A 20,271-nucleotide genomic window follows, 5' to 3' on the forward strand; every position below is an offset into this window, starting at 1 on the left:
TTAGGCCTTGCGCCATTTCATCTCCTTTTTTCCATTTTCACCAAGAACAGGTGAAAAATGATCAAGCCAGATGCTACAACAGTGATCAGGACAGAACTGGTTTATGCAGATGTATCTTGAAACTGGTTTATGCAGATGTATCTTGAAATGTGCAAGCGTTTAATATTAAAGTGTCACAAAAACCGTGTTGGAAAGTAGGGGCTGGATGACCAAGTCTGTCCCTCTAGATTAGGGTGTGAACACATGGGCTGCAGCAAGGACACCTCCCATCTCTTTTTCTAGCTTTGGCACTCCTGCCTGCCCAGTGGTTTATATTCCCTGGGGGATGTTGTCTTCTCCAGGTTATCCTATTGCTTGGTACCTAGCCACTGGTGTCCTGGAGGTGAATGTTTACTCCCTTGGGCTAATTAAGAACGGATTTTCAGTTGTCTTACTTCCTGGGTGAATATTCTAGCAACTAAACAATTATGCAGTCAATGCTACCATAGCATCAGATGTGGTTAGTTGTAGTCCTGACCACAATTAACATTTCAGTCTTCTCCAGGGACTTTTAACTGAGTTCAAGTACCAATCCAACAAACTCATTAAATGGAAGGTGTAGGTAGGAGATAGGCATCCATTTTTCCACTTCTGAGTGGAAGAGTCTCTGTGGGAGACTAAAGGTAAATACCTTGGAAGTTTTCAAGCTAAGATGGGAGTCATCACATGAATTTATGTAACTATACATGGGACAATCCTGGAAAGCAGGATAGGCTGTATTTTTCTCTGAGACTGTGGTGAAGTCTGGACATCCATTTCACATGTTAGACAGAACTTGTATGTTAACTGTAATAATAATATGATCTCTTTTAATATTTTTCCTTCTTCTGATTTCTGCTGTTCTTTAGGTCTTCATGCATGTATGGATTTAGTCCACTGACTGCATCACTTGCTTTGTCACCGAAGAGCAGATACTAGTGGGTGGTGAGACAGGAACTCTCATCCAATTCTCCTCAGCCTTTAAGTGTTTCCATGATATCTATATTAAATAGTAATAACTTGTGTCAGATCAAAGGCTTTGAAAGCTTGGAAACTTAAAAAAGAATTATACTGACATGTCTTAAAACCTAGAACAACAGAAAATGCTACCAAGGGAAAACAAAAAAAAAAAAAAGTTTTGTTGTTTTTTTTTAAAGTTTAAAAAAAGGAGTTATCTTTCCAATGCTACTGTGTATTATGTTCCTGGTTCACTGGAGGAAAGAATTAATGCAAATTCCCCAGACAGGTAAACAAGCCTGGGAAATCACCACCCTCTGGGAAAGTTGCACTCCTTCACAAAGCCAGATAAACACATAACTATTTTTAAAGAGACAGTCTGGAGACAGGATCCCAGCCTAGAGAGGAATGGAATGGAGAGGACAGGTAAAGAGACAAACTAGAACAGTTTCACAAATTTGTGTTTATAGCTACTGGCACACCTAACAGTAAGCTGAAGATGTGTGCAGACTGTTGGCTGTCCTAAGGCTTGTTTTCTCAGTACCTCTTTGTCCTAAAATAAGAGAAATTCTCCAGCATGAAAGCTACATGGTGGCCAATCCATTGCGCAGAGGTGCTCAGGAAAGAACAGGAGTAATTCTGCTAAACTTGGCCAGATCTACTAGGTTATAAACACAAAGAGTGGGAACCTGGTCTGAACAGAAACAACCAATTTAATATGCAGCAGAAGGTGGAGAAGACAGGAACAACAATTTAATCAGATGCAGTAAGAACTGCTAGAAGCTACTGATCAGCCTCCTAGTACAAGTCCGCTCTTCTCTGCCCCTCTGCAGTTCATATGGCTTTTCAATATCTGCTAGACTATGTAATGTATAGTATTCATAATCTGGCCCGTCTGCAGGAATAATATTTGAAAGACCTGAATCTGAATTCCCCATTACTTTTGCCAAATGAGAGTAATTGTCTTCGCTGAGTATTCCTCAGTGTCTTCTAAATCACCATGCCTTTGTACAATATGGATGATTGAGTACTTTGTAAACAGCTTTATGTTTAATAGGATCCTATGAAGAAAAACTTTTGATGAAGTTAGATGTCTTTTCTGGGATCATAAAGCATTTTCTTGTGTAGTTTCAAATACATTTTGTTCCTGATGATGCATTCAGTTGAAGCATTGGTATTTCTGTAATGAAATATTGTGAGGTTTAAGGTAGTAGCTACATTCAGTATACAGTAATTTTAGCAGATCACATCCAATTCACATGGCCTTTAAAATTTTGCATAGGATAATTCTCCTATGTGAAAGAGCTAAGTAAAGTCTGTTGAATCTAAAACCAGTGATCAGCATAGTATCCTGTTGCTAAATTATGAGAATGTAAGTGAAGTCATAGGGAGTATTACTTTCAGCCAGCCAGGTTGTTTTTTTTTTTATTTTTAATGGGACATAGATGACTTTACAAGGTAACAAATCTTTTCCAAAATCCTTACAAAGTTGCTTCTGTGAAGTCAAAAGGTCAGCTTCTTCACCACCACCCATTAAGTCTTTGCGGCAATACCTCGGTTAACAGACACTAGCTAAGCTTACTGCTTTCAGCTAATTCAGATGTTGCTGTGTGCAGTGCTGTAGTGGTTGGGGCATGAGATTCCAGGGTTCAATAAGAAGTTTTGCTTAGTGGTGGTGGGCTCATGGGGTGGAAAATTCAGCCCTTAATGGGCACTCGGTCATAGGACATGGATGTGAGACTGAGTTGAGGTTCTTCTCCACATCTGTCAGCCTGAAAGATATTAGCCTGCTTCAGACAGTAACCTGTTGTCACTCTAATTACAGGAAAGGAGGTTTCACTTTGTGTGCTTTTTCATTTTTATTAAGTTTTGATAGTAGAATAGAGATTATTCAGTATAATCTCTTCGAGTCCAATTCTTATAACAGAAAACCAACACAGAAATAATGTAGTTCCCTCACCTATACAGATTTTATGAGAATGCATCCACATGGGGTGGCCTCTTTGCAGATCTGATAAATGTGGTGGTATGACTGAAGCAATAATGCTAGTTAACCACCTAGCTTAAATGCTACTCCTTGGTTAATAAGAGCAGTGTACAGGATGTGCTCAGCAGAGTAATCAGTTCAGTAGCCAGTGGCAAAGCTGCCAGATAAGAAAAAGAGTGATGCTGATTTTATTTATTTATTTATTTATTTATTTTTGGTGGGAAAACATCATACCGTCTGAGGCACACTGTAGTTCTGCCCACACTTAGTAATAAGAAAGCAATGTAGTAAAATGTTATGATGAGACTTGCTCAGAACTAGCAGTGAAATATACAAACACCTGCATATACCAGTTCCTTGTCTTTAAATAAATTGGCAAAAAGCCCATCCCTTCCTAATGAGTTAGTGATGTTTGGTCACACAGCAATCAATGAGAATTTTGTCTCAGACTTGTAAAGGGCTCCAAGAAGAGCCTTCCCAGGCATATTCAGTCTCTCAGCAGTACCATCTGGCTCCTCCAGCCCAAGAAATGTGATGAACATCAAGATTCTGAAAACAGTGTTTAGAAGTTTCAGGAGACCTTGTTGCAGTTAGTATTTATTCTAGCTCAGTTCATCTTTTCTTCTTACACTGTTATCAAAGACCACCCATATTTAACCATACAATTCAGAGGTTAGTCTCTTGCAAGACTACTTCAGTATTTGTATACAATTAAAGCAATTCTCACTTTCTCTTTTGTTTAACATAGCTACAATTTTCATTATTGTTACGTTATCTGCAAACAGTTATACAAACCTTCCAGTCTTCAAAATGTTCAGTTTTATTTAAAACATTGTGGACATATGTGTGATAGGAACATTAAAGGGACTATTATGACCTCTGCATTGGAATCACTAGAAGTATTCTAGTTGCCTTCAGTGGAGAGAAATTTATCTAAATGCAGCCTGAATGAGATCAAGAAAATATATTCAAATCTGAGGCATTTCTTATGATTTAAAAATTTGGTTTTAATGTCAGGAGGAAATAAGTTTTTATGGGATTGCCACAGAAGCTCAGGTATTTGACATGATATAATTAAGTACATAATGTTAGAGCAGCCAGTTATGGGTCAGAGAGAAGAACCTTGTCTCTCTTCAGGGAGAGCAGTCGATGACTTGGAAAAAGGCATTATGCTGTGATACTTTCTCTGCCTTTTCTTCCAGCATTATGCAGTCTTTTGATTTCCTGAAAAAACAGTTATATCTTTGTGGTTTAAGGCCATGGATGCATTATTTTCCTGTATTTTTTTCTATTGCTTTTTAACTTTCAGATTTTGGCTTCTATACCATTTCTGATAATTAATTGTATTACATAATTAGTTACAGATTGTGAATATATACCTCTTTACTTCCAAACTAGTGTCTCATAACTTTATTTGTTGTGTCTTAGTTTTACCTTTAAACTTCCGAATAATTATATCCTATTAATCTTCTACTTATGATTATCACCAGTGACTTCTAGCATAATCCTTTGAGTCTTCTCTCCCAGGCTTAGAATTTCTAGTCTGCTTAACCTCTACTGACATAAAGCTGAGAAGCTCCCCCTGCTTCCAAAACCCAGCCAAGGAGCCATTAGAGGGACAATAGTTGCGCCTCTGTGATTAACACTCAGATGAACTGATGTGAGACCTGAGCAGAGAAGCACTTGAAGAGAAGAGCTGTGCTGGAGAAGCAGAGCATGTGCTGTGGAAACAGAGCGGTGCTGGTGGTTAGTGAAAAAGAAGGGGAAAGTACCCAAGCAGAAGTTTCCCTGCAACCCATGGTGAGATGGCAGCTGTCCCCCTGCACTCATGGAGGAACGTGGTGGGACATTCCCTGAAGGCACCAGGAGGGGTGAGCTTGACCACTGGACATGGATTTTGTGGCCAGAGGATTTGCTGCCAGTGGATTCTGATTGTGCAGCTTTGGAAGACCCCGGTACCAGGGGATTTTGTTCCTGAAGGACCCCATGACTCTGTGGGAAGCCCAGGCTGGAGCAGCTCCGGACCTCGTGGGAAGGACTCATGAAGGAGAGGTTTGTACAGGACTCTCTCGCATGGAAGAGACCCCGTGGGGAAGCAGGGACTGTTAAGGAATCCTTCTTCCTGAGGAGGAAGGAGCAGCAGGAACCACCAGCCTGTGAACTGACTCTAAACCCCATCCCCTGTCCCCCTGTTCCTCTAGGGGGAAGGAGGGAGAGAAACTGGGAACAAAGTGATTTGGGCCCAGGAAAAAGAGAAGGGTGGGGTAACATATGCAAGCCCTGCTCTGTGTGTTGTCTGTGTCCTGTGTGTGTTTGATTAGTGTGAATTTTTTTTATTTTTTTTTTTTCCCAAATTGAGTCTGTTTTGCCCGGGGCCTTAATCGGTGAAGAACCCTCCTTGTCCTTTGTCTCGACCCAGGAGCTTTGGCCTCCTCATCCTAGAGTGTGTGTTGGGGGGGAGTTGAGTGAGCGACCATGTAGCTGTTCCTTTGTTGTCCTGTTGGGCCTAAAACCACGACAATCATTTATTATATCGAACAACACAAGCATCAGCACAGATCCTAGTGATCTCCTTTTCTTGTAAAGTCATCTCATTGTTTCTACTCTTAGTTTCTATACTTTGATCAGATCTGAAGTTTTGAGGGAATCTTCTGTGCTATGATGCCAGGTTAATTTCTTGGAGACAAATGCTGTAAAATTATTTGGAAATCTACACTCATTACATAACCTGGCATTCCCACATGTGCCAGCTCTTGAGCTCCTTTCAAAGCCTCTGTTAAATCCATCAGGTATGACTTCCTTGTGCAAAAGCAGTGTCTGCTCTTCCCTATTATAAAATGTTAATCACTTTTTGGTTGATGATGGGAAGGTTTTATTACAAGCTTATATGAGTTTTCCTAATGTGAACCTAAGATCTCCTAAGATCTCTGCAGTTCCTTACATCCGTTTTGGAAGATTTTTAAATATCTTTGTCACATTGATCATTTCTCATTACTGTGTTGTTGAGACCATTTCTAAAGTTAGGTCCTCCTATTAGATGAAGGGATTCCAGCTCCCTTTGCAAAAATACAGATATGTCTTTAAGTGTGCTGTGTAATTCAAAACAGGATGCACATTTCTAGATCTCTGTGTATGAAAATAATGAAATTCTGGTTTATTTAGAGTAGTTACTTTGCCCCACTGAACAGTCACTGAACAGTTTTTCCTTCATGATTTAAACAACCAGGTATTAGTAATGCAGTTAGTCAGTATGATCACATCCTTGTAATCTGTAGATGGAGGCAAGCTCAGAACTCAGCTGATTCAATTGCTTCACCTCTGTTTACTTCAGTGGACAGGAATTAAGGACTCAGTTGTTCTGGGAGTTGGATACCTGCATGGTCACAGAATTTCCTGAAGCTGGCCAAGGTAAATCTCTAGTGTTCAGCCAGGCAATATTTTTGTTTGCCACATTTATTACCACTGATTGCTGTTTAATCTCTGAGTAAGACCTGAAGAGGTTTAATTCACTGATTCTCATGAAAAGTAAACTAATTTCAGGATCACAGTGTTAGGATTAGATTTAAATTTGTAGCATTGGAATCCTAAGGCATCTCTGACCAAAATTCTACATATGTTTACAGCTTATTTTTTCTGTGCTTATGTTTTTAAGTTTGTGAGTTCCCCCCTCCATTGTTTTGATTTTTAGAAAGCACTAGCCCCAGTGGCCACTATAATCATCTGCCTTATTAAAGTGTGTGTACTACCATCAGCTTAAGAAAATTTAACTGTGTAAACAGACTTCTCTGGCCAAAACAGCTCAGAAAGTCTACAGTGTAGAGCGCTTCCATGAGGAAAACAGGGTTTGGAATTGAGAATGTTTTTGCTGGACTGATGGAAACTTGGCACACTGGATGATAACTTAAAGTTAATGAATGCTGGTGGAAAACAGGCCTCAAAGTCCTGGCAGCAGAAAGTAAGCCAGGACTGGAGGTTCAGTAAACAAGCTGCTTGCACACAAACCCAGCCACAAAGGGTGGGATTAGTGTTGGTCACTGTGATTTCAAGTGCTGGCTACAAAGGGGGAAAGGACCAAGACAGAGAGGAGCTGTACAGCCCATGCTTCTGCCCAGCAAGGTCTCCTACATCTCTCCTTACCCCTGCCCTGCCTGAGACCGTGTGCTAGAAGGTAGCTGTCATACAACCACCATCTTCTAAGATGGTGAAAACATGCTTTAGGCTAGAAGCTACCTTTTGGGTTTTGTACTTAATAAACAAAATAGATTCAGGTATCTTATCTTGAGTGCCTTTTGAGTTTGCCAGGTCTAAAATATGTAGCCTCAAAGTGCCTACTTGGCTGTCACTTAACTGTACAGAGGTTGATTATTATAAATATTGAAGTTTCTATCACTTATATTTTTCCATGTCTAAGTGTTTGTAACTGTTCATACCCTGGCATTGCCAAAGCATCATCATGTGAGCAACTTCAGCTTAGGTTTCAAACATATTTGAGGTATATAAATTAGACATCATTCTGCCTGGCTGGCTGACAGGGCCTAATCCAGTCAGCAGAGTCAGATCAAATCTTAATTTCTGCTCTTCATATAAAGTGAGACCAGGCGGTATAGTACCCCTTTTACTTTTGTGGTTACAGAGTTAAACTACAGTTACTTTTCTTCTCTGCTTGAGAGCTTATCTCAGCAAGTGGACCATGAGGTGTTGTTTCTGACAGAGAGCTGTGTCTAACAGCTGCTGCCTAGTGGCATGCTTAGGGATAGTGAGGATGAAGAGACTCATGTTTCAGTTAAGGAGGGAGAGAGTGATCTTTCCTAACCTGGGTGAATATGCAAAGCTTTAGATTACAAGAGTTACACTAGTTTGCAAGGACTTCAATATTCTGCATTAGATTTCATTGCAGAAGGAAGAACAAATGATCCTGCTCTGAAATGCGCAGTAATCTGAAAGCTGGATATCCAAAGCATGTGGATGAACATTTCCCTGTGCAGGAAAAGTATTAAGGCTGTCTCCTCAGTCTGAGGTGAGTGCTTTAATTATTACACTAAGAGAAGGGTAATACATTTCTTCTACTGCATTCAGTGAGACGGGCATTGGTTTATGGACCTGCAATCAAGGACAGATGCATTCTGCTGGGTACAGGGGTCCCAGTTCTCATTCACAACTGCTGCTTATTCCTACCCTTCTTCCGGCTGTTAACACATGCATACACAAATTAGCTTCAGGCACAACAGAGAGATCAGCTCGAATAGTGCAGATTGTTGGCATGAACTTGGCTGAATTTCCTTGGGGTGATATAGGGAGTTGTCCCACAGAGTGAGTCAGCCACAGGTGGGCTGGGGTAGGAACCTCCAGCTGGTGAAAGGAGAGAACATCTGCTCCTGCCCTAACTTTAGGAGGGAGTTCAAAGCTAAAATATCTCAGGCAGTAGGTTTCTTCTTTTATTCCAGAACTCCATGCCAAAATCTCTGGCAAAACGGATTTAAAATCTCTGGATGCACCTAAGTCCCTCCTTGGCATAGTCCACTACCTCATCATGTCTTTATCCCAGTATAAATCTCCAGTATATATTTCTCCTCCACCTGGGAAGAAAAAACATCATACACCAATACAGATTAGGAGTTCACCTACTAGAAAGCAGCCCCATGGAGAAGGACCTTGGGGTCCTGGTGGACAAGTTATCCATGGGACAGCAATGTGCCCATGTGCCCAAGAGAGCCAATAGTATCTTGTGATGTATTAAGAAAAGTGTAGCCAGCAGGGCAAGGAAGGTTGTCCTTCTCTACTGTGCCTTTATAAGACCACATCTGGAGTATTTGTCCAGTTCTGGGTTCTCTAGTTCAAGAGGGATATGGATATGCTGGAAAGAGTCCAACAGAGGGCTCCAAGGATGATTAAGGGACTAGAACATCTATCATATGAGGAAAAGTTAAGAGACCTGGGGCTGTTAAATCTTGAGAAGAGAAGGCTAAAAGAGGACCTTATTAATGTCTACAAATATCTGCAGGGTGGATGTTAAGAATGGACAAGTCTCTTTTCAGTGGTGCCCTGTGATAGGATGAAGGGAAACAGCACCAAGTTACAACGCAGGAAGTTCCACATGAGGAAAAACTTCTTTACTGTGAGAGTGACAGAGCACTAGAACAGGCTTCAGAGAGGTTGTGGAGTCTCCTTCTCTGGAGATTTTCAAGACCTGTCTGGGTGTGTTCCTCTGTGATCTGCCTTAGGTGTTCCTGCTGCAGCAGGGGGGTGGTATTTGATGATCTTTGGAGTTCCTTTCTGACCTCTATGATTCTATGATATCCTGTTTCTTGTTCACTTGGAGTACTGTTCTGTCCTTTTTGAAACTATTGTCAACACGCCCCTTAATGTGGTGGGAACAAGATCAGGGAATGAAGGAACAGGTCTACTGCAGTCAGTCACCTCTGCTGTCCTGGATGCTTCCAGACAGGGTGAGGAGGTCCCTGTCCTCAGCAACCTCCGTTGCCCTGAGAACCTGGATTCCTGTTTAAACCTCACTTCCTCTCCCTCATGTTCCTTCTTAGTTACTTTTTCTTGTTACCTCCCTTTTATCAACTCTGGTCTTTGTCCAACCCTGCTCTGGGCTGTTTTCTGCAGATTTAGGAGTTTCAGCAAGTTCTAACTGGGCCAGAGGAGCCTGAGGAAGTGACAAAGAACAGTCTGGAAACGGGACAACAGTGCAGTGACAAGTTGGGATGTGTCAGGGGTGCAGAGGCCAGCAGTTAGGTGGTTAAGGATCTGCAGCCCAGGTCCACAACTGTGTGAGTAACTGTTCCTTAATCCAGTTCAGTCAGACAGATACCACTTGCAGTAGATTAAATGCCACATAACTTGGATCTTTTTGACCAAAATGGGTTAGAAATAAATTACATTAACATTTTACCCTGATGGATCTGAAGGGTATAATGAAAGGAGGAAGTGGATCTTGAGGTAAAATCAGCAATAGAAGACTATGAATTACAACCGGGTTTAACTTTGACCAGAAGGGAAGTGCAACATCAGTTCTGTGCACCAGCAAGGTCCTTACTGACATGACACCACATCTCACTGATACTAAGAAACTTCAGAAGAAGGTATCATCCTAGAGTAAACTCTAAGGATGTATTTTTGAGTTTGTAACCTCCACATTACAGATTTATTGATAACAACTTTTAGCATGTTTAGTACGTGTTATTTGATATATATTTATTTGGTATAGATAAAGCAGCTTTTCCAGATCCATACTGTCTTTCCAGTCTTCATATATTTTTTCTCTACTCTGTGCTAAGAAGAAAAGACATTACTACTATGAATTGTATAAAAGTCAGATACAAAGAGAGAAAAAAGAAAGTTATTACCAAAAATTTATCTTAGATACTAACAATGGAAAGTGGGAGTGGAGTTTTCTATGTGGTCTGATAGAGTCACAGGCTGTGATTTTCCCAGATAGTAAAATTAGCATCTATATTGCTAGGACAAAGCTCCAGATTACCTCTCTTAAGAAGACAAAGGGAAAGGTAAATAGGAGCTTTAAATATGGGTATGCTTATTTTCTTTCAGACTTGATTCATCAAAATACAGTTAAAATTAAATTAAAATTTCGGAGGTTAGACCAATTGCTATGTGGCAGAAGGGAGAGCTAACGCATACTTTTAGACTTTGGTTTAATTTGACTGGAAAGTGACTATACAACCATGTGAACAAAGTTTTAAATAACTTAATATCTTTTGTATTCTAAATAACTGAAAGCTGGAAAAAAAGACAACTTTCCTTTTCATGCCAGCAGCAGAAATAAAAATGTATTTATCACATCAACAGGGCAAATTTCTTTATATATAATGACTTTTGTATGTCTACTTCTAAAAGTCTTCTGGTAGGGTACAGTTTATTTTACTGGTATAAACATGGACTTTTCTGTAACTTGATCTTTCTTAAACATTAGTTGGATGAACTTTGTTTTAATCCAGCTTGAATCTAAGTCTTATAATATCATACATTAAACATACTGTAACTTAAAATGCGTATTCCCTATCAATATAGCGGTGAGGTTTAAGTTAGGTTTCAAGTTACATCTGTGTAATGTAAACAATTAAAATACCCTGCTTTTTCCTCCATAACTTTATTATTAATTATCTGCTGAGTATAAAGCAGGTGATACATAATTTAAAGTTGTACTATATTCTAATTATTTACACTAATAATCATCATCATTATATCATAAGCCTCTGACATGCAATGATTGTTAATCTGCTGTATGCTTTAGTTTGCCACAGTTTATTGGCACTATCATTGATATTGATGGCTTTATTTTTTTTAGACACTAAGTGAGCAATTCATCAAGAGAACAATGAAGGCTGGAATTGGAAAATAAAACATTCAGGTCAGTAATTCATTGAGCATCTTACACCTGAAAATGTGCTAGAACAAACAAAAGCCACAAGCTGATATGATACCTGGGTATGCCAGTATGGTGGGAGTGTCAGTGCATTTAAGGGTGCAGGTGCCTTGGACTGCTTGCTGCAAACCCACACATTTCACATGGTTATATATTCCAGTAAAGAAGGTCTACTGGCAAAAGATCTGAGGAGAAACAAGAAAAAAGAAGAAGAAGAAAAAAAAATACCTGTTCACTAATATCTAATGATTTCCAGATTCACTTTTATGTAATACATATCTAAATACATTTACAAATAAGCATGCAGAGACTGGGAAGTATTCAGCCATCTAAAGATGCAGACAACCACTAAGAGAGACTTACAGAACTAACTTGGGCCCAGACTTCCCATCATATTTAAGTCAGATGATGGCCCTGAAATGTGTTCAGGCCTTTTAAAAAAGTAGGAGCCTAACAGGATTGGGAATCTCTCTTTCCACTGGCTGTAAAATGCCCCTATATGCATTTTTAGTGTCTACTTGCTGGAGCAAGCTGATGGGAAAAGGGTTTAGCATTGAAAATCCCATAATGTATGCCCACCCCACAGTTTTAATTACTAAATCCACATGTAAGTCTACCTCTAAGTACAGTGCTGCAGGTTTTACAACTGAAAATGTTGGGACTAAAAGTGCTGCTCTTCCATTAAGACAACAAAGACTGAGACTTAAGGAGGTCAGAGCTATTTCAAAGGCTTCTGTTCACAAAAAGTAGCCACACTTTGCCTCGATTAACATAACGGGCAATTAGATGAAACAGTCCTGCAATGAGGGAATAATAGTTTGTTGATGTTTGAGAACAAAGGATGTATACCTGGCATGATATTTTGATGTTTATTATTAATAATTAATATTACTATTACACTGGACTAGCCAGCAGCCAGGTCACTTCACAAAAGCATGAAAATGCAACCCCTATGAGGAACTGATAGTCTAATTTCCAGACTATATTTTTGCATTTGCCCTTTCATATCTTTAAATATCTAAAAAGCTAAACTCTAGAGATATCAGTTTTCCTCATTATCAAGAAAAGTAAAAGTTGAACAGCTTAGTGAAAGGAATAGTGGAAATTAGGTTTGAGCTTACTTTCTGTCTTTCCAGTTGTTTCTTTACAGTCTTTGAGGTTCTCTTATTATTGTGACATGGGTTTTATTTCTTAAAAAAAAAAAAAAAAAAAAGCAGAACAATAGGTAGAACATGAAGAGGATATGTCCTTTGCTATAATTTTCCCACATTAACAATGACTTTCTCAGTGTCATTCCATGTCCAGTTTACCCCATGTGCTGAATCATTCAATGTGCTTGCACTACTTCCCAAACCCTGTTTTAAAGAATGTAAGCAGTGCTTTAGAGAAGGGTTTCATTCCTTTTCAGGTCAGGCCAAAATAGCAGTAGAGGCCAGGGAATCTAGAATTGCACATAATCTCTAACCAAATTTTCCCCACTAGTAAGTTGTCAGTTAGGAGTCTGGCTGCTTTTATTCTTTTTTCACTCTCCAGAAGGAATTTTTCATACTGAAAACATACACCATCCCAAAGGGATATGTTTTGCTGTTGTATGAATGTGTGCAATTGTCAGAAGCGATTTATTTTTTTTTCTGCAAGAAGCTTTGAATTTTGCACAATCATTTTTTTAAAAAAGTGTCTTATGTTTTGTTTTCTGTGTCATTATCAGACCTATGACAAAAAAACCCCAAAGAACCCCTAAAAACCCAAATCCAAGAAACAACTCTGATGGTTGTTTTGTTTGAAGCTAAAAACATAACTCTCACTAGCTTTGTACATGACTTGAGACCCTTGAGCTTGGATCACCTGGGAAATCCTTATGCTTCTTGGAAAAAGAGTTGGCCTGTTTCACCTGCTAACTGGATTTATTTGAAAGAAAACCTGAATAAATATGTATGAGTTAAGGAGATAAAAAGATAAAACAGAATTTTCTATTCTTACTAATTTCATTGCAGGTTTCACATTGCTCGCAAGACGTGTATTATGTACTAAAGTAAATACAATGGTGGAGCAGTATTTCACTAGTAGAATGTGACTTCTTTTAGACATGGATAAAACTTCTTTTTTTTAGTTATGACTTTATAAATTAACAGTATTCTGCTTTAATCTCTGTTAATTTCTTTTCTTTTTGACACATTCCCTGCACCTGTACGTGAGGTGCCAGTTTCCTAGCTGTAATCAAGATTTGTCTGAATGTACATATAGCTTTTATTCCTTCTTTGCCTTTTCAGTGTATTTGTAATTAGGTAGCTGGTTGAAAACCCTGTCCTTGCTTATAAAAGCCATGGATTGAATTCCATTTTGGCTAGCACATGACAGAGACAGCACTGGTTATGGCTAGACCACATGTGCTTTTTCACAGTTGCCAGTGCTCACCACATCCTCTGTCAAAATGATCCATGTTGTCTCAAAGTCCCTATATAACCTGCTCAAACTAATCTAGTTCTTGACTGGAGTGGGATAAAAATCAGGGATAGAAAGCATAGACGTACATGAACAGTAAGGAAGGAGTAGTTATGAGCAGCTGAAAAGAGAGGTAGAATACAGAGAACATGCATTAAAATTGTTTTGAAGAAAGTAGAATTTGTGTGGTGTGAAGTTCAATGGCTGTCTGTGCAGTGAAATGCTGCAATAAATGCACCTTCCCTTTCTATCCCGTGATCAGGCCACTACTGGAGTTGATGGCCTGGTCTATTTCTAAAGCATTTATGCTGGCAATGAGCTGGCAAGACTCAGCTCTTTTGCATTTGCTCATAAGGCAAAGCATAGTATCCTGTTGGCATTCAGAACTTCTCTACATTTGAGAAATGAGGACTCCATAGCCAGGCTACTCCAGAAGAAGGGCTGGTTACTTCAATGATCACCTCATTTTATTAACAGGAGATGATTAAAATGTGATCAGAGATGCAACATAAACTCTGAAACACAGTCCACTGCTACTTGAGCATTTACAGCATGGAGAATGGGACTTTTTTTTCTATGCTAGCATGGTATGCAAGTGAACCCATCATCTGGAATAATGAGTCACACCACATGGAGTCACTCCATCTTTGGTCTCAAAGACCTAAAGAATCTGTAATGCCTAAATCATTATTACTTTTCGCAAGCAGTTTATTCTTCATTCATTAGATAGTAAATAAAGATTTCACATTTTTCTATCTTACCCATCGTGCTTCTCCTTAAAGACAGGAGACATAGGCTGTTGACATAGTGTTGCTTGCCCTCATTCTGAAATATACTCTTCTACAACTTCCTTTCATAGTATCGTGTATTTCTGGTATAACAATAATAAAATAATAAATGATGTGTGCAAAAGAGCAATAAAAAAATGCAACAGCAACATAAAAAGCAAACAGGTAAATGACCAATTCAGGTGTGCTGGCAAGCCAGGACCCTTTTTGTTCATGCACACATAGGCCTATACGCAGATACCCACAGTGTGGGTGACTGACAGTTCTAACAAGTATCTTCAGATGGGGCCTTCCATTTTGGGCATGATGCCAGTTGGAGAGAGATCTTCAAAGCAAACTGCTTACCTTACCAATGTCCTACATTTCAACCTTTAACTCCTTTCACACCTCAATGTGGAACCCAGCTAATGACAATTGTTTCTTCAGGAAAACCCCGAACCATTGAAACACTAGGATCATGTATAAGCCTATCAGCATTTGTCACTGTGGGAACTTCATGTCATAATGTGTTGATAATAATTAAAGAAAGTTTTGAAGTCCAGGTCACTTGGGGGCAAATTCTGCAAAATTTGTACCATCATCTTAACAGTTCTGCTGAGCTGATCACCTAGTTAAAACTGTGCTTCAGTTGTAGGAACTAAACCCATTACTACGTCATTTCCAAGGAATTTAAAGTAAGTCTGAAGCTAGCAGGGGCTTGTCTGAACATGAAGGAAATAAAAATCATACACCTCCAAACAGGAAGGGTGATAACCACCCCATACAATTCTGAGTTTATACTTTTTTCCCCCTGCACTAGTTGTTGAAGGAAAATGTTAATAATCTATCAGCCCTATGGAGAGCTGGCTTTCTCTGCAATCTTCAGTTATTGCTGGAAGCTAACCAGCAATTCTGTCTCTAGCATTTCTGAACTTTGTGGTAAATCCACAAAAAATCACTACTAATGTTTATCTCTTAAACACAAGATGCAAAACCATACTGAAAGTTGCTCTCAGTGGTTGTTCATCTAGTTACATTTAGTATTGGAAGCTTTCAGAAGATACATAATATATAGTCCTTCAAATGCAGAAAATAAGACTTCCTTTGCTGACATACACTGAGATATCATTTTCATCTGGAGTATGATGGCTAAAATGGCCATTCACTATGGAGACCTTCCTTCTCTTAATGACCTCTCATTATGTATATTTGTTTTGTTCACTATGCAATTGATAATCAGAAAAGTGTGTATTTGACAAATACTCCGTTTCTCCATTTGGGGAAAAAGATTTTATATTTATTCCAAATAATCATTATTAATTACTGTTCCTAATGATAATTTTAAAAACAGAAAGGGAAGATCAGCTTTTTTCTAGGTATGTTTTCTTAGTTCTTAAATAAGCAGCTAGATATGTGACAGGGTAAATAATAAGCTCAATGATGAATAATCAACAGTGAACAATCAAAAGAGTGTCAAGAGGATAATTTATTACAATCTTGTCAAGATAGCTTAATCCACTTGTTTCAATTATATTAACATTTTGATCAAAATCATTTGATCAAAATTTGATCTGTAATGTGTCATTAGGTATCACATAGTATCATATTTCAGTCAATATTAATTCTTAATTTTGGTCCCCTGTGAATATGCATTATTATACAGCTTTTAATGTTTTTACAGTGTACCATAACTTGCATATGAATTTGTGTTTTCTAAAAGTAATTTCAAATGAGTGAAACAAAGCTTTGAAAAGCTGTTTACTAAATAAAGCCACACTCTAATTGTAAAATTTGGTATCTTAATTATTCCATTAGAATATATACATGTAATTAGGCAATATGGATATTCAGTTTTATTTTTATTATCATGTGCAATTATGAACCGAATAATCTTAGGAAATTGTGATCAAGATTGGCACCTCAGCAGTTTGAAAGTTCTCGAACATACATTGTTTTTTTTGTTAATGTGCACTAGAACAATAAATGTGCTAATATGCTAATATGTCTCACCTCAGATCATGTACTACATAAACACTGGTATGCAGTGGGCAGCATGGAGATAGACTTCACATACTATATAGTAACTATTCACAATCCAGTGTTAAAATTTGCATTGCTTAGGGTTCCTTGCAATGTTCTGAACACATCATGACTGAATGTACACTACCTTACACATTTCTACATAGTAATCTTGCTATCCCTCATACTTATTTTCTTGATCTTTGAAGGTAGTCCCCTCTTAAAAAGTTATCCCAAGCAGTGACAATACAAATAGCAAGGTGTACGGCAGTATTTGATGCCTAAGACATTAGTCCAAACAATTATCAGCATTTTTAGCCAAAGCATAACTTAACTTTTGACCAAAAGAATATGCAGTATGAGAACCTGTGGTTTGTTGGACATGGATTGAGAAGAACACTATTTATGTCTGAAGAGGTCATATTGCACATTTCCTTTGCTGCAGAGAAAGCATGTTTCCTGAAAGTAATTTAATACTATGTAATTGTTCTTACTCGCTGCTCATTCTTTATCTGTTTTGCTGTTAATTAGCAGATCACATTTTGTTTTTTTTTTTAGTTACAGTTGTGAGCTTCAAGCAGGGGTTCAGTCTCCTGTGTTGCTGTCAACCCAGGCATCAACAGGCAAGTAAACATACGATTTACTAAGCTCATAATACCAGATAAGAGCAGGAAAAAAAATAATTAAAATTCTATTAGTGTCTCAAGCTCCACTTGTAAGTGCCACAACCTTCAATTCTGGGACCAACAACTGAAATACTTTAGTGTGGTAAGTCAAAAGAGGAGAATTATTATTTGCAACAGAAGAAAAGGGACTTGCATGTAGTACTGTTGTTATTCAGGACTTCAGCACAGCACAAAATTCAGCCTGACATGGAACTGTTCTTTTTTAAGATAGGCCTCACACACTGTAACCAATTAGCCAGAATGTAGAGTGTTTTCACACTCTGACGTGAATTTCTAATTGATGGCTAGTGATGAATTGTTACCTGCATGTAATGAAGTTATTTTCCACGGGGTTATAGTGTGAACAGACATCTGGTAATATGCATATATAAATTAAATGGAGTAATAAAAACTAAAGTGTTAGGTTTTAAGATTCTGTAAGGTCAACCAAAATCCTTCTCCTAGAGATAATTTCGTTTGAATCCGATTTTGAACAAAGAGCAAAAATTAGTCCTGTTGGAAACAGGCTGTCTGGGACATGGCTCTTGTTCACACTATGTGTAAGTAATGCAAATTATCTTTAAAGGGAATGAATATTCTATATGCATCCTCTTTAAGTCTGCTTTATACTGCTGGACTGGTATAAAGGGGCCTTTGGGAATCCTTGAAGAAATTTTCCAAGTTGTTAAGGGAAAATATACTGTATTCATATCGGTTTTCATAAGACATGTAGCCAAACTTAACAGGCATTATCTCTAATCTTTTTTTCCCCAAGGTAAAATATAGGAAATATAACACAAACAAAAATCAAAACCAAAATGGATTTGGAATCAAAATGTCACACAAGCAGTTAGTCAAGAACATTTTTGTAAATCTCTGTGAAAGTGTGTTTGCTTTTTTTTGCTTTAAATGCTTATCTGAAAAGAACCAACAACTAAATGCAGAAGTATGTGTCATATGTCTGGTGTGATGCTGAAATGACATGTTCCAATGATTACAGAGCATGTACCAGAAGACATTTTATTTGAGTATATTATTTAATTCAAACTAATAATAAAAATTCATAGTGAATCGAGAGATAAAATTGTTTATTTCAGAAAGGCTTGATTAGAAAATAAAAATATGGTAGAACACATTTCTCCTTTATCCTCCAAAGAAAATGAGAATCAAGTAAGTCTGCCTTTTGAAAAAACAATTTAACTACCAATTCACACAAATTTGGTTTGTGTACTAAACTAAATGAATAATTGGATGCGTTTGTTAGATTTTTTTAAAAAAAGAAAATTGGAAGAGATCTTTGAAAAGTAAACATTTTATTTTAGATTTTTTATTGCTGTGAAAGATTGAGTGCATTAAAATGCCACCCCCCCATTAGAATGGGTCTGCTGTTTCTTCTCTCAAAAATCTGTAAACCATCAAACAGCTATAGAACTGAATCATAGCACCAATTCAGAATTAGGAAGTACAGCACAGGAGATACAATACCTTGAGCTATAAGATAGAGCCAAAATTCTTTCTACAGATGATTATAAAAAGCCCGCTATCTGTTTGAGGTAGCTGAGTCAGGCAAAATGTGGCAGATAAATCCCAAAATCCCGTCTTTGGTTATTATTTTGCACTCAGCTAACGTGCACTACAGGTTGTGTTTTGTTTGCCTTTTTTTTTTTTTAATGAATATAACATTCTTTACTTTTTTTTTTTTTCTTAATTGGTATGTATTCTTTTTGAACATTACTAGATGGTTGCTTTTATGCCCACCTGAGGTGACTGCATTTTAGCAAAATATGAAGTGTTTATTACATAAACTGTATGTTAGTTACTTTGCAGTCCTTGAAGCCGAAACGTATCCTGTGCTCCAAGTAATGTTTATGAATAAGATATTGTATTAAAATAAGATAACTTATCTTGGCTAAAAGAAATGTAGAACCTATGATATTGTAACAGTTTGCATAGATTGCTAGTATGTCTTTTAACACCTACCTTTTAAAAGCATTTGCATATTTAAACCACTTCCTCCTATTCCTATAACCTCCTATCCTTTTGTTGCTGTTATGTGCAATGCTGAAGTAACCCCAACACCAAAGAATCTGCTTCTGAATTATGGAACTTAATTTCCAACTAAAATCATGTCAGGTCATGTCAGAGAGTGCAGAGAAACAGCAAGAGATATCTTTTTCTCTGTTAAATCTTAGGCTGTCTACACCTATTATTTCTATATATACAAAATAAATGTAAAATATGCATTCTAATGTATTCTGCACATAAAAGGGAAGGTTCAGTGGAATTGTATTGATTTTATTAGGAAATATCCTTGAAATGCCCAGCAACATATGTGACTAACCCCGTGAATGCTCAGCATCAAATATTTAGAGAACTCTAATGAAATAAAAAAGAACTGAGAACTGATCCTACCAGTGCTAAGAAGAATTCCTATTCAAACCCTGTTTAAAACAAAACCTCTTTGCAGACATGATTCTTACTCAGAAATTAGTGAAATGAGCTATCTGAACATAAGATTAAAATAAATGCCTTGTCTTGTATACCTATATACAACTAACATGACTTAACATGTTATGAAATAATAAATGCAGTTCGGTAAGTAATTTTGTAAGAGCACAGATCTGGATTTTCAGATGTTCACTTTCTGTTTTACTTGGCTCAGCCGACTATGCTTTAAAGTCTTCTGCCATGATGGAAAGATAATTGGGCGTTGATGAAAAACATCAGTCATCATTGTATTGTGATTCGAGTTATATTTGTTTTAAAGTTGAGCAGTAAGATGTTGTGAAATAAACCATATAGGTTTGGTGACTGCACTTTAAAACCTTCATTTCTAGTCCAAGTGTGAATCATTCCTTAAATCAATACATTTTATTGAATCTCTAGGATTACCTGAAAGAATTTTGAAGAGTTTGACAGTATAGAAAACAAATATTCTGACTCTTTTCTAGCACATAGCCCTTTGTGTTCTATATCATCCCTAATACTTCTGAACACTTACCGTAGACATTTTTCCACTATTCCTGC

Source organism: Chaetura pelagica, unplaced genomic scaffold, assembly GCF_000747805.2.
Source record: "Chaetura pelagica isolate M959 unplaced genomic scaffold, ChaPel_1.0 scaffold108, whole genome shotgun sequence".
Lineage (NCBI taxonomy): Eukaryota > Metazoa > Chordata > Aves > Apodiformes > Apodidae > Chaetura > Chaetura pelagica.